Here is a 13,473-nt window from a genome sequence, read left to right on the forward strand (position 1 = left end):
CACTCTCTAGGCTTCTTCATCCTATGCTGATTGTGTGGAAGATTTGTGCTCTGTATGTGTCTTCATGGCTCCAAAGTGACAATGTGCTTGTCATCTTGTTCAAATTCTGGGCTACTTGATGGTGTTATTGTATGCACTCTACCCCTTGACTTGCTACTCTAAAGGTTGAACCATTAGAAGAAGCAGTTGCCCATGCTTAAATGGAGCTTGCATAGTTTAATGAAGTAGCCTTTATGAGAATCTCCTCCGTGACTGTATTGCTTATTTGTCCTTTGAGCATCCTATTGAATCTCAAGTGGGATATTTGCTAAAACTAGAACAAAAGGAAGTTGTTGCCAATGCAGTCAATGCAACAATTTTGATGATTGATCCATCATTGGGAAGTTCCTTTGATTCTTGGAAGGCATTACGGGGTGCATTTATGGAAGATCTCCCTTCTATGCCCATCTACGCAAGTTGTGAGCTATTGAGAGCTCAATTCTTCCATTCCAATTGAAGAACTTTTCTTTTTCAAACTCAAAGATTCCTCTCTTGGCTGAGCATTGCAATCATGGAGTTTATTGGAGTATAATGGAGAATCTTGTAGCCCTCAAGAAGGGTTGAGATTGCCATCTTCATCAAGCATCATAGGGTACTTGGTCCTTGAACTCTTATTCTCTCAAATTTGTCCTCTTACTGAGACATAAAAAATTTCTTAAGAGAATGCAAGAGCTCAAGTAGGCATTAGGAGATAGATTTGATACTTGTTTGCTATCCAATTCTTCACAGTCATTTTGCTTCACTTTTGTTGCATTGGAATGGGTAAATTCATGCTGAAACTCATTGAGGATTATTTCTTTTGCTTACCTTAACCAATTGAGTCGTTGTTTCTTTACTGAGCCACTTAAATAAAATTTTAAAATCCCATTGTATAAGGGCAAGTCAGCAGTGAGTCACTGCTTGGTAATCCCTACCCTTGATCCCAATTTTCCATTCCATGCATTTTATGAAAAGGTTCAATTGCTACTTCCAAATGTATCTCATTCTGGGTGTTTAATTAATAAATGTATGCCATGTATATTCCAAGTGGGGGAAAGCTTGATGCCATGTGAGGTGGCAAGAAAAAACAGGGGTGACCCCCCCTTGCCACCACCAAAGACCCTGAAGGGGTGCACAATCTGGCTCGGGGGAAACTTTTTCCACCTCTCGGTGAACCGTAGCCTCAAGTTCGCTTGTAGGTGTAGGTACCCTCTTGAAGAACTAAGATATTGACTTGGCACTGATGTATGAGATCTATCTGTTGATGTATGGATGTATTCTTGGCTACCAATCTATGGAAAAATACTACTAAGGATGTTTTTTCAAACATGAGAATACATATGTAGTCAATGGGAGTGAATATAGTGCTTGGAATGTATGGGAGTTACTTATGCATGGGAAATTATGCTAAGAGATGATTATGACATGCTTAGTTCTCAAATAAGGTTGAAAACAGCGAACTTGGATGATTGAAAAATGTATTATGCCATGTGGGATGACCCTTCAGGCATGCATCAATAAATCGGTCCCTTGTAACCCCTTTCTTGACCCCCACAACATGTTGTAAGCAATTTGCTTGCATTTACAAAAGTATACTTGCTCCCAAGGACTAAGGTTTAGGTCTTACAGAGTGCCCACAGGTCCTACTAAGGGCCTTGATTAGTTTTGGAGCTCTATTTAGACTCTACATGATACTTACAAGTCAAAACAAGCCTCTTAAAGGTGTAGACAAGGTGCTAGACTACACAGTACAACAATATTTTTCCTATTATAGAATTTTTTGTATAAAACATGGGAGTCCATGATTATGCCTAGTCTGAAGAGGGCATCCTTGGCTTAGATTTGAATAAAAAATTAGGTCAATCAAAGCTTCCTAGCTCAAGTTAGGAGCAAAATAGTGACAAGTGGTCCAACGAGACTACACCTAACCATGGCAAGGAATAGGGGAAAAGCCAAGGCCAATGAAGATATTCAACCACAAATCAAGGATGTACAAGAACCACAGATTGATAACAAACCTGAAATGGATTACGAGGAGTACCCTCATGACACTGGAAGCCTCAATGCTCTTAATGACACTCTATGGAGGCATGAGACAAGGCATAATGAAAGACATGAGGCTATTTTGGAAAGACAGGAGGTTGTACTTGTAGGCATAGCAACAAACACATAAAATCATGTTGAGATGATGAAGGAAATGCATAAAATTTGAGCCAACATGGACACACCTAATTCCAATTTCTCTAAGTGGTTGGAGATTCTACTAAAGTGAAAAAAGCAAGAAGATTGGTCACATGTACATGCTGAAGGAACCACCTTCCCATCAGTTAATGCAAATTCTCAAGGCATTTTAGGAAGAATGGGAATTCCCAATAGTAGCTTTCATATTGGAAATCCTTCTCAAGGGGAAGAGGACCCATTGGGGAATGCATCATGGGGAAATTCTTAGCTTCCATCATCTCCCATGCCTTCAACAAGGTTTCAACAATCTTTTGGCAGGAATCACTCTCATAATAGTGCCACTTTTGGCACCCAAAATCATCAATTTTAGTTGGGACAATTTGTACAAGCCACTCCTCATGAATGAGAGATGAGAGATAAGATTATCAGCTCCAAATTTAATGGCTAATCCTCTTCCCCAATTGAATTGGAAAAATTACTTTCAAAGCTTGAAGACTACTTTGACATTTTGCCAAGAAATGATGGCCAAAATATCCACTTTTCCATGATCCACTTGGAAGGATTTGATCATACATGGTGGAAATATATTAAGATGGAAAATCAACAAGTTGATACTTGGGATCCATTTAAAGCACTTATGGTTCAAGTTTTTGTGTCTCGCGTAGAGAAAGAGAAGCTTTCCCAATAGATGTACATCTTAGAGCTGCATGGCTTGAGAGTTTGGGACTACACAAATCAATTTCTTAATCTCACAATATATTCTGAGTCCATAAGTGATGATGAAACTTTGCATAACTATATATATAGCTTGGATGCTTAGTTATCAACAACTAATGTTTCAGCGCAGTCACTTTGCGATTTGTTCAAGGCTATTGAATTGGCTGAAAGATATTGCCGTAAGTATCGTAGGGATACTTTAGTTCAGCCACATTATGGATAGCAAAGAAGCTTGTCTTAGCCATCTTTTGGGTAGCCTAAAGGGCCTACATAGTCCAATTTTGGACAACAAAGAGTTGTTGTAAAGCAGGGCCAGTTTGGGGACAGTTATGGTGGTGGAAATATGCTGTTTAGCACCGTAGAGTTGCCATGTATCCCACCTTCAATGCCTCAAGGAAAACCAGTAATTTCAGGGCACTAAACAATGGGAGGGCTGATAATAAAAAATTAGACACCAAGAACAAGAATATCTTAGCCTTTGGTGGTCAATGATCCATTCCCATGGATTTGTATAAACAAAGGAAAGAAAAAGGACTTTGTTTCAAGTGTGCAAAAAAGTATACAGCTGAACATCCTTCCAAATGTGCTTATAGAAATGCAAAGGCAAGAGTCCAAAGTATGTTGGTCTTTGAAGACTTAGAGGATGACCATGAGGATGCAAGTGCCTTTGTAATCACTACTGAAAATCATGAGGCTAATGAAGAAATTGGGCAAGAAGAGTTCTTTGACCTTGCGAACACCTTTCCTTTTGACCTCGGTGGTCATATATATGTGCAAATATGGGTGACAATAATGACTCACATGCTGTTGCCACTATTTTTACTATCTGCCTGGATGCTTGGACATGATCAAAGAGTCCTAATACTCTTTATCTTCAATGACAAGATCAATCCTCAAAGCAAGGAAGAATTGGACAAGATGCATGCCCTACTTCAACAATGTAAGCTGAACTTAAAGAGAGCTCAAGATCAAATGAAACGTTATGTTCATGAGAAAAGACGCGACATTAAGTTCCAAAAAGGCATGGGATTTAGAGCTATGAACTTATGAGCTTACGAGTATTTTCAATAGACCAATTGATCCCCAACGATGCTCATTTTCATTATAGGAGAGGTCAAATCACACTCTAGATGAAAAAGGGGAGCTAATAACCACTCAAGAAGAAGCCAAAAAATCTAGGATTCAAATCACAAAAGCTTCTTGAATCGTAAAGGGGCTAGGAGAAGGACTACATGTTTAGTTAATAAAACTTAATAAGATTTAGGAAAGGAAGCTAAAGATGAACCCGCTTCGATAAAGGAATAAGCAGATGTATTCCCAAATGAGCTTACTAAACTTCCACCACAAAGAGAAGTTGATCATGAAATCAAGTTAGCACCAAGAGTTGCTCTAATAGTACAGAGACATTATCGAATGTCTATTCCAAAAGCCACATTAAGATAAAAGAGAAACTAAGAAACTCTTCGATCAAGGATAAATTAGGCCAACTAACTCACCATGGGAAGCCCTAGTGTTGTTTCAAAAGTATCAACTATTGTAGGCTAAACTAGGTGACAATTAAGAGTAAATATCCAATCCTAAGGATAGACAAACTACTTGACCATCTTTAGGAAGGAAAGATCTTCTCAAAAATTGATCTACGATCAAGCTATTACTAGATAAGGATCAAGGATGAAGAGTCTTTTTAGAAAATTTAAGAATCATGAGAAGAATTATGCTAACCATGATTTGGAGCTACTTGCAATTATTCATGCCCTCAAGCTATGGAGACAATATTTTCTTAGCAACAAATTCACTCTTATCACTAACCACAAGAGACTCAAATAGATCTTCACTTAGCCAAATATAAACATGAGGTAGTGATGATGGATAGAAGTCTTGAAAATGTATAATTTTGAAACCAAATACATGCTAGGAAAGGAGAATATAGTTGTGGATGCCATAAGCTACAAAGCATTTCTCATCAATTCCCTTAGAGGAACCCTCTAAAGCAAGATCTCTAGCAACTATGGTGTCAATGCCTAGTAATCCAATCATAGAAAATAATTAAGGATCTAAAGTATCAAGAGATGCTAAAGGATATTCTATCCAAGGTGATAAATCATAAACTCAAGCTTGAGTATTTGAACTTCTCTATACAGGAAGGACTTGTCTACTTCAAGACAAGACTATGCATACCATCAAGTCAAGAACTCAAGAAGAAGATACTTTGGGAATCCCCACGATTCCCCATTCTTAGGACACTTGAGCTATGCAAAGACTCCCAATGCTACAAGAAGAAGCTATCACTAGGAAAATCTCAAAGGAGACATACTTAAATATGTCATTGAATGTCTGCACTACTAATGGCTAAAAGCTAAACGTGTCAATGCTAGGAAAGCTCCAATTACTTGAGGCCTTTGTGAAAACTTCAGCAACTTGATCCTCTATGCTGCCATAAACCAAGTTAATATCACGTGCTACAACCCACTCCCAAATGAAATGGTAATGGACCTCTTTGTGTTTGGTCAACATATGATATACTAGGTTCATAGCCAATTGAATGATATCAAGGTTACCTACTTCTTTTATTAGACAAGAAAAATTTCAACTGTTTCTTGCTACTCCAAGTAATATTAGCACTTCCAAAAGAAAACATAAAACCATAGGTAGATCTCATGTATGAAATACTACTAGTCCAATCTACATCTATGTAACCATGTAAATCCAATGGTACACATGTGCCATAGAATAAGGCATAGTCCAATGTGGACTTGATATCGTGCAATGTGCACGAGATTGCATCCAAATGTGGCTTATGTAAATGCTTCATAAACTTGATTCTCCAACCAAACTATGTAATTTAGGTTTGGCCTAGTGTGAGTGCCTCCTCCAATAGACCTGGAGGAGTCCTCTAGTAGTCGAGTGAAATTCATATCCATGCACATCACCATCCCGTCTCCCCATGGGAAACCTTAGACTTAGTTGAACATGGGAATCTCAGTTCTAGTTTATAGGGGAAGCATGGACAAGTCACCCCTAGTAGCAATTTAATACCCACCTAAGAAAGATCACTTTGTAATCAATCAAAGGCATGAGTGAGGTTACCACCACACTTGGTTCAAAGAGAGTGAGAAACAAGGGAGAGTGTAACTTGATCCATAATGTAGAATCTTAGCTTCAACCCCCTAAAATGGTGTTAATCCTAGTAACTAATTCTACCAGTATTGGGAGGGTCACAATTTAATCAGCTCTATCTAGTGTTGGTAAGTTATACGACTTATCGGGTCCACCCAACCATAGGCATCCAATCGTTAGGATTGAAGCCTCCCACTTTCCTTGATGGGTTTGCTTACTTTTCTAATTAGTAAATCATACTACCACACTATTTGGATATATAAAATCACTCGAGTAAGTTACTCATGAATATATATGTGCATCACGCTAGTTCAAAATAAGGTATTTTTAAACTACCATGTTTATACATTTTTTACATATAGAAGGGTATAATATAAAGGTATTATTTACAAATTGAATAGAAAAGGGTTATGTTTTATTCAATAATATTTTACAGATAAGGATATTTATAAATAGGCCTTGAATGCACGTGATGTAGAGCATATACATATAGTAACTTCCCCGAGTAAAATCAACTTCCTTTTATTACTTTGTTAAATTGGGTTTATTAAACTCAATCTTTAGCACATAACAAGAAATTCAAAAATCAGATACTTTATTTCATAATAACATCTAGAATCATCACTCTGCAGAGTGATACAAAATCGTCTTTCCCCAAAAAGACATCGTCCAGACCTTCCGATCCCTCGGGATTGGGCTGGATGTGATCGCACTCCATCCTTGGTCAACATGGAAGTTACTGGCTCAGAGCCCCTCTAAGCTTCGTTAAGCCTCAAGAGCCATCCTACATAATAGGGAAACTTACCACTCAGTCCTTTGCCCTCTCAGATGCTCGAGTGATCAAAATAAAAAACACCTACCTCCCTTGGGACAATAGGACCCCCACCCACAAGTGAGCTTTTCCACGCTCCGCAGAGTGTTAAGGAGCATTGGGTAGGGGATTCCAATGTCCTGAACCACCACAATCCACAACTTGTCCGGCTGTGCAAGCCCGAAATCATAAGAGCCACAAGTCATCATTCACAAATCCAAAAGCACTCATAACCATAAAACATTCTTAGTACACTTGTCAATGATGTGATGTATAGAATCTATCCCTTTAATTAATTTCCGTGTTCCTTCCTCAAAAGCATTTGATATTACTAATATGCTTATACAAATTTAAGTAAGTTCTTACTAATCGTGATCCTTTTCTTATGTAATAACCTGATTATCTCCATTCAGCCATCCATCGTGATTACGGTTTATGACCGCAACCTCAGTTTGTTGTGGAATAACCCATCCTTCGGGTTGAATGGATTTGAGGTTAGCTTTTGCTTACGTTTCAACAATGACTACTTCTTCATCTTGGAGAGTTCCTTGAGTGTGACCTTGCTCAGCATCTCGACATCTCTTTGGAGCCATGGAAGACGCTTGATGGGTCCAGGCAGTGCTTCCGTGTAAGAGTGGAGAGAGAGAGAGAGAGAGAGAGAGAGAGAGAGAGAGAGAGGGATTCGGCTGATTGTAGTAGAGCTTCATCACATCAATAGTAGCAGAGACTCTTTTGCATGGATCTTTGTGTCTCCTTAATGTGACGCTCTATCCCTGTTTATATAGTAATGGGGGGAGGGATAAAGAGAGGGCACCTACTTTTTAGTGTTTTTGATAACATCATTGCCAACAAAGAGAGAACACTTTCTTTTAGTGTCTTTGACGATGTCATTGATGATGTCAGGGAGAGGCTCCATTTTTTCTATGCAAAGATAAAAATTGACAAATATATGGGCAAGGACACACTGTGCATGCACATTGCATGGGCGTCACTCCAAGGCGCACAACCAAGGTGGCGACCAAGACATAGACCTTGGCATCTTGGCATTATACTTGGGAACGGTGTCGTGATGCTATGCGTCCACCACTGTGAATGTGAGGGTGGAATTTTTCACCAAGCAATTGAACTTATCAAGGACTACACTCCTTCACAAGCCTTTAAGAAACTCGTGATGCTCAAATTGACCAAAAAAGACTAACATGGTGATGTACCTTCAAGAATATTTAGAGGCCAATAAAAGGCCATGGCTAGAAGGAGCCACACTTAGACATGTCATTCATCAATTTTTAGTGCAAACTTTGTGTTCTTACATTCATGTGAATCTTGGAGCTAATGTCTTCTATGGATTGCTTGCACAACAGAAAGCCCAAGTGGTGTTTTAATAAGTCAAAAAGAAGTAGAGAACATGATATGTACAATGCAAATTCCATTAAAAGGCTACGATTGTCCAGCTGGGTTTTTTGGAAATGAAAAGTCCTTCTCTTATCTTTAGTAGATGAATGTCAAAAGTTCATAAGATGATAGAATTGTTATAAGAGAGAGAGAGAGGACATGGAAACAAGAAGCTTATGAGAACAACTATTGCAAATTCAGTGACAATCTTTCATGTCTTCACTATACAAAGCAAGATTGGTATTAATATTTGTAGCATCATGGACATCATAGAAGCTTGGGCACAGGCCAACGATGCTTATAATAGCTGGGTAGTCCGTTTTATGGTGGCATTCAGGATGTAATCACTAACATCAATATGTCGACAAAAACAAAATATTTTCTAAAGCTTTTTGAGCTACGTGCTCCAGATTGGGAGATAACAACGATTACGAGATTTTATAGGGGTGGAAGGTGACAAAATGAGGAAGAGGAAGGATGAGGACACTGCTACGATAAAGAGGATAGAGAAGAGGAAGGAGGAGGACACTAATGCGATAGAGAGGAAAGAGGTGAATAAGGATGAAGACGATGAGGAGACTTGGATGCCTATTGGCTTGCCTATTGTCGAGGAGAGAGGATTGGTTAACCCAAGAGAGAGGGATATCGAAAGAAAATCGATTATGGAATAAGGGATCGATGCCTAAGTGTAGCACAGATCAGTCATTGGGATGTAGTTGCTTGTTCACTGTCATAGATAGACTTTTTACAAACATTGGTCCAGAAGTGGAAGTGAGACGCATGGAGTATCAGAGCTTGATGAACTCAAAGATGGATGTCTGAGAATAATAGAGATCATTCAGCCCTTGCAATTGATAGAGCTGGTTCTTGGCAGGACATACATGGAAGCATGAGTTCTATAGAGTATTAGAGCTCAATGGAATCAACAACAATTGATACCTCATTATAGCACTGATCAGTCACACAATAGTTGCTTGTTTGGTGTAGACAAGCTTTTCCAAAGCATCGGCTCAATGGCAACTCTGGATTGTCCGCCAACAATAATCACTCCATCACTTTATCTTGACCTGCTTTCTTACTGGGCGGTCCACTCATCGTACAAAAAAAGAGCACCTGGATCACAATAGCCATTGTACTTGAGTGGAGCCAGCTTGTGGGTGATGTGGTTTTAGGGAGGCATCCATGCTCGAGAAGTTTGGACGTCGCCTTGCAAGCACCAATCCTGAGAGTTGTCAGCTTGCACTTTCTCCCTATTTCAGTACATATCAACTCTGATGACTGAAACAAGCGTTGACTGTAGCATTATCAAATTTCCAAGTCTCAAAAGGCTCCAAGTTGCAAATTAGATATACAAGAGCATAGGAAGGTGCAGTTGTCTGGAGGTGTATCTGTCTCGATTTCAAGAAGTATTTGTTGCACTAGCTGAGTTCAAGATAAGGTAACTTAACAAGATTCGGAGGGGGGGGGGTGGAAGTCTTATGTTGACATTGAGAGAGCTTCTTCTAGAATTTTGGGACTTTTCATGTATTGCTACAATATGGAATTAGGGTTACAAAGAGTATGTTTATGCGCCTTTGACATCATTGGTCTTTGGATTTGTAATTGGAATAGAACTGCAATACACGAGTCCTTTCTCATCAAATCTATTGTCTTGTATTGATCTTGATCTTGTTCCCATCTCGCATATAGCGTCCTTGCGATGAGCAACTTCAGGAACTCGCATGCGAATCCTGTGCAACATTTGGTAAACCCAACGTGAAAGCGTCTCTTTTGATTTTCGAGATGGGAGACTCTTTGAATAATCCACCCACTTCATCGGCTTCTTCTTCCTTTTCAACCGATGAGATGAAGACTTTATTGCAAACTCTTTCTTCAGCCATTATGATGTAGAATCAGTAGATGCAGTTATTGATACAGCAGCAACAAAAGTTAAATAAGCAACAATTGGATCGGCAATAGTTGGATCAACAATGAATGCTGCATCAAGAAAAAGAGCATACGCATGGTGCAACCAAAGAGATTAAAGCCGTTGTAAGTGAGTGTAAATTATTTGATGTCCAGAATGTCTCAGCCTATCTTAAAGCTTTTGAAAGCCAGATGCACTTCTTTGGAGTTCCTACCAATCGGAGTAACTATTTCCTATGACTTGTCATAGCTGCTTTGCGAGTCAGAGTGACTGATTTGTTTGTGCAAGTTTCAAACTGGAATGTCTTCAAGAAGATGCTCAAAGATGAATATTTTCCGGAGGATTGTGGTATTGCTACGCAGAAGACATTCAGGGAATGGGTCTATCAGCCCAATAAGGACTTGTTGCTTATGAGTTGTTGCGGGAATTTGAAGAGTGATATAACTAGTTGGATGCACTTGAGCAAAGAGCCCTAAACTCGGAGAAAGTGGAGTTATTCTTGTAAGCGACTGATCCTGCACTTCAGGATGAGTTGGGAGAGTTTTCTAAAGACCGTACGCAACCTATGGGATTGAAGACGGATTGGCAAGATGCTATTGATGTAGTTTTCACATTGATGAAGAGGCAAAGATGGAAGGCTCGCTTACAGAATGGTATGCAAACACCTCTAGCGATGTCTTCTCCTACCTCGACTTCTACTTCTCATGTTGCTCCTTCCACTTCTTCTCCTATTTCTTATCATGTATCTATGCCTACTTCTATGTGTATGCCTATGCCTATTCCTGCTATGAATATTAGACCATTTGCAAAGCCGACTGTTAAAAATATGATGAAGGAAATTTTAAAGAACTTAAAAGACCTTCAAAACAAGATGACTAGAAGGGAGCAGTAGTAGCCAACTCTCGTTTTATCCCCAACTTCATCTACCCCTGCAAATTCTTCCAAGATGGCGAACTCTGAAGGAGTCAAAGTGCTTGTTGAGAAGAAGCGAAAAAGAGAAGATCCAGTTTCCTAGCCTTCTTATTCAGAACCAGAGCAGAGTATGGCTGAAGTTTAGAAGTTGAAAGTATGCGAATATCAAAAAGCCCCAAAAACAAAAGATCCAAAGTCGAAAAACAAATTGGATTCAAGCTGCTTCTCCCGATACCAACTTGAAGAAGATTGAGGAGAATAATTCTGATGAGAAGATTAATGATGACAGGCTATCGTGCTTGGATACTATTAAGGATCTTTCAGCATTGCTGAAAACTAAAAATCAAGAGATGCCATATGTCTTACAAGTCAATCCTCTGGCAATGAATTGAGAAATTGTTGGTTTCATTCTTCAAAAGAATTTGGGTGCTGAGGATTCTTAGCAAAAAGTATTCTTTGCTGACATATTTTAGTAAAAAGATTTGGGAGTTGCTAGTTATACACAACAAAATTTATGTTTACCAGGGTATTTTCATCGAGGGGTGAAAATTGCAGGTTGTAGCAAAGAAGCTAGAGTACAATGACAATATAAGACAATTGACAATAAGGTTAAATTACCTTTGGACAATGTTGATGATTTTCCAAAGCTTACACCATTTATGGAGATGGATATGGATAAGATTGGAGTCACGTGATGGTCTGATGATCAACAAGCCCCGAAGATGATCTGGATGTTGTGATGATCTAGGACAAGCCATTGGATGCAAAGATGATCTACAAAGACATACCTACTTTGATTCGTCCATATGATCTAGGAGGATGTTGTGATAACCATGTCAACTAACCTACTTGTCATATTACCCAGATGAATTTCCATATGATCCTGGTGGGAATAATGTTGCAAGTGGTAAATAAATTGGCACATGCTGGAGATGCGTCCACCACAATGAACATGAGGGTGGAATTTTTCACCAAGCAATTGAACTTATCAAGGACTACACTCCTTCACAAGCCTTTAAGACACTCATGATGCTCAAATTGACTAAAAAAGGCCAACATTGTGATGTACCTTCAAGAATCTTTTGAGGTTGATAAAAGGCCATGGGAAGGAGCCACACTTAGAAATGTCATTGATCAATCTTTACTCTAAACTCTATGTTCTTACATTCATGTGAATCTTGGAGCTAATGTCTTTTGTGGAGTGCTTGCACAACAGAAAGCCCAAGTGGTGTTTTAATAAGTTGGAAAGAAGTCAAGAAGATGATATGTACAATGCAAATTCCATTAAAGGGCTATGATTGTCTAGCTGGGTTTTGTGGGAATGAAAAGCTCTTCTCTTATCTTTAGGAGATGAATATCAAAAGTTCATAAGATGATAGATCTGCTATAAGAGAAAGAGAGGACATGAAAACAAGAAACTTATGAGAACAACTATTGCAAATTCAATGACAATCCTTCTCGTCTTCACTATACAAAGCAGGATTGGTATCAATATTTGTAGCATCATGGGCAACACAAAATCTTGGGCACCGGCCAATGATGCTTATAGTTGGGCGGTTCGTTTTATGGCGGCATTCAAGATGTAATCACTAACGTCAATATGTCCACAAAAACAAAATCTTTTCTAAAGCTTTTTTAGCTACGTGCTCCAAATTGGGAGAGCACGACGATTATGAGCTTTATAGGGGCGGAAGGTGACGAAGTGAGGAAGAGAAGGACGAGGACGTTGCTACGACAAAGAGGACAACAGAGAAGAGGAAGGAAGAGGTGCTACTGCAACAGAGACGACAGAGGTGAAGAAGGATGAAGACGATGTGGAGACCTGGATGTTTATCAGCCTGCCTGCTGTCGAGGAGAGAGGATTGGTCAACCCAAGATAGAGGGAGATCGGAAGAAAATCGATGATGGAATAAGGAGTGATGCGTAAGTGTAGCACGGATCAGTCATCAGGACGTAGCTACTTGTTAGCCATCGTAGACAGACTTTACAGACTTTTTCAAAACATTGTTCCAGAAGTGGAAGTGAGACGCATGGAGTATCAGAGCTTGATGAACTCAGAGATGGATGCCTGTGGATATATATCAGCAAGGGCCTCACGCTCTTTCACGGGTTTACCCGGTCGTTGGGTGAGTGTGGGGCTCACACGCTCTTTCACGGGTTTACCCGGTCGTTGGGTGAGTGTGGGGCCCATAAATTGAAAGCCCCGAGGTGCATTAGTCTCAGTCGGAGGATCATCCCGAAGATTGAACCTTGTACCCCAATCCCACAACCTAAAGCTTTACACCACGCGCCCGCGAATCACATAGGTGAGAGATTCACATCTCGGTTTGACTTGACTTTGACTAAAGCTTTACACCACGCGCCCGCGAATCACATTGGTGAGAGATTCACATCTCGGTTTGACTTGACTTTGAAAAAA

Source organism: Lygodium microphyllum, unplaced genomic scaffold, assembly GCF_053477565.2.
Source record: "Lygodium microphyllum isolate KBCC unplaced genomic scaffold, Lygodium_microphyllum_v1.1.10 scaffold_33, whole genome shotgun sequence".
Lineage (NCBI taxonomy): Eukaryota > Viridiplantae > Streptophyta > Polypodiopsida > Schizaeales > Lygodiaceae > Lygodium > Lygodium microphyllum.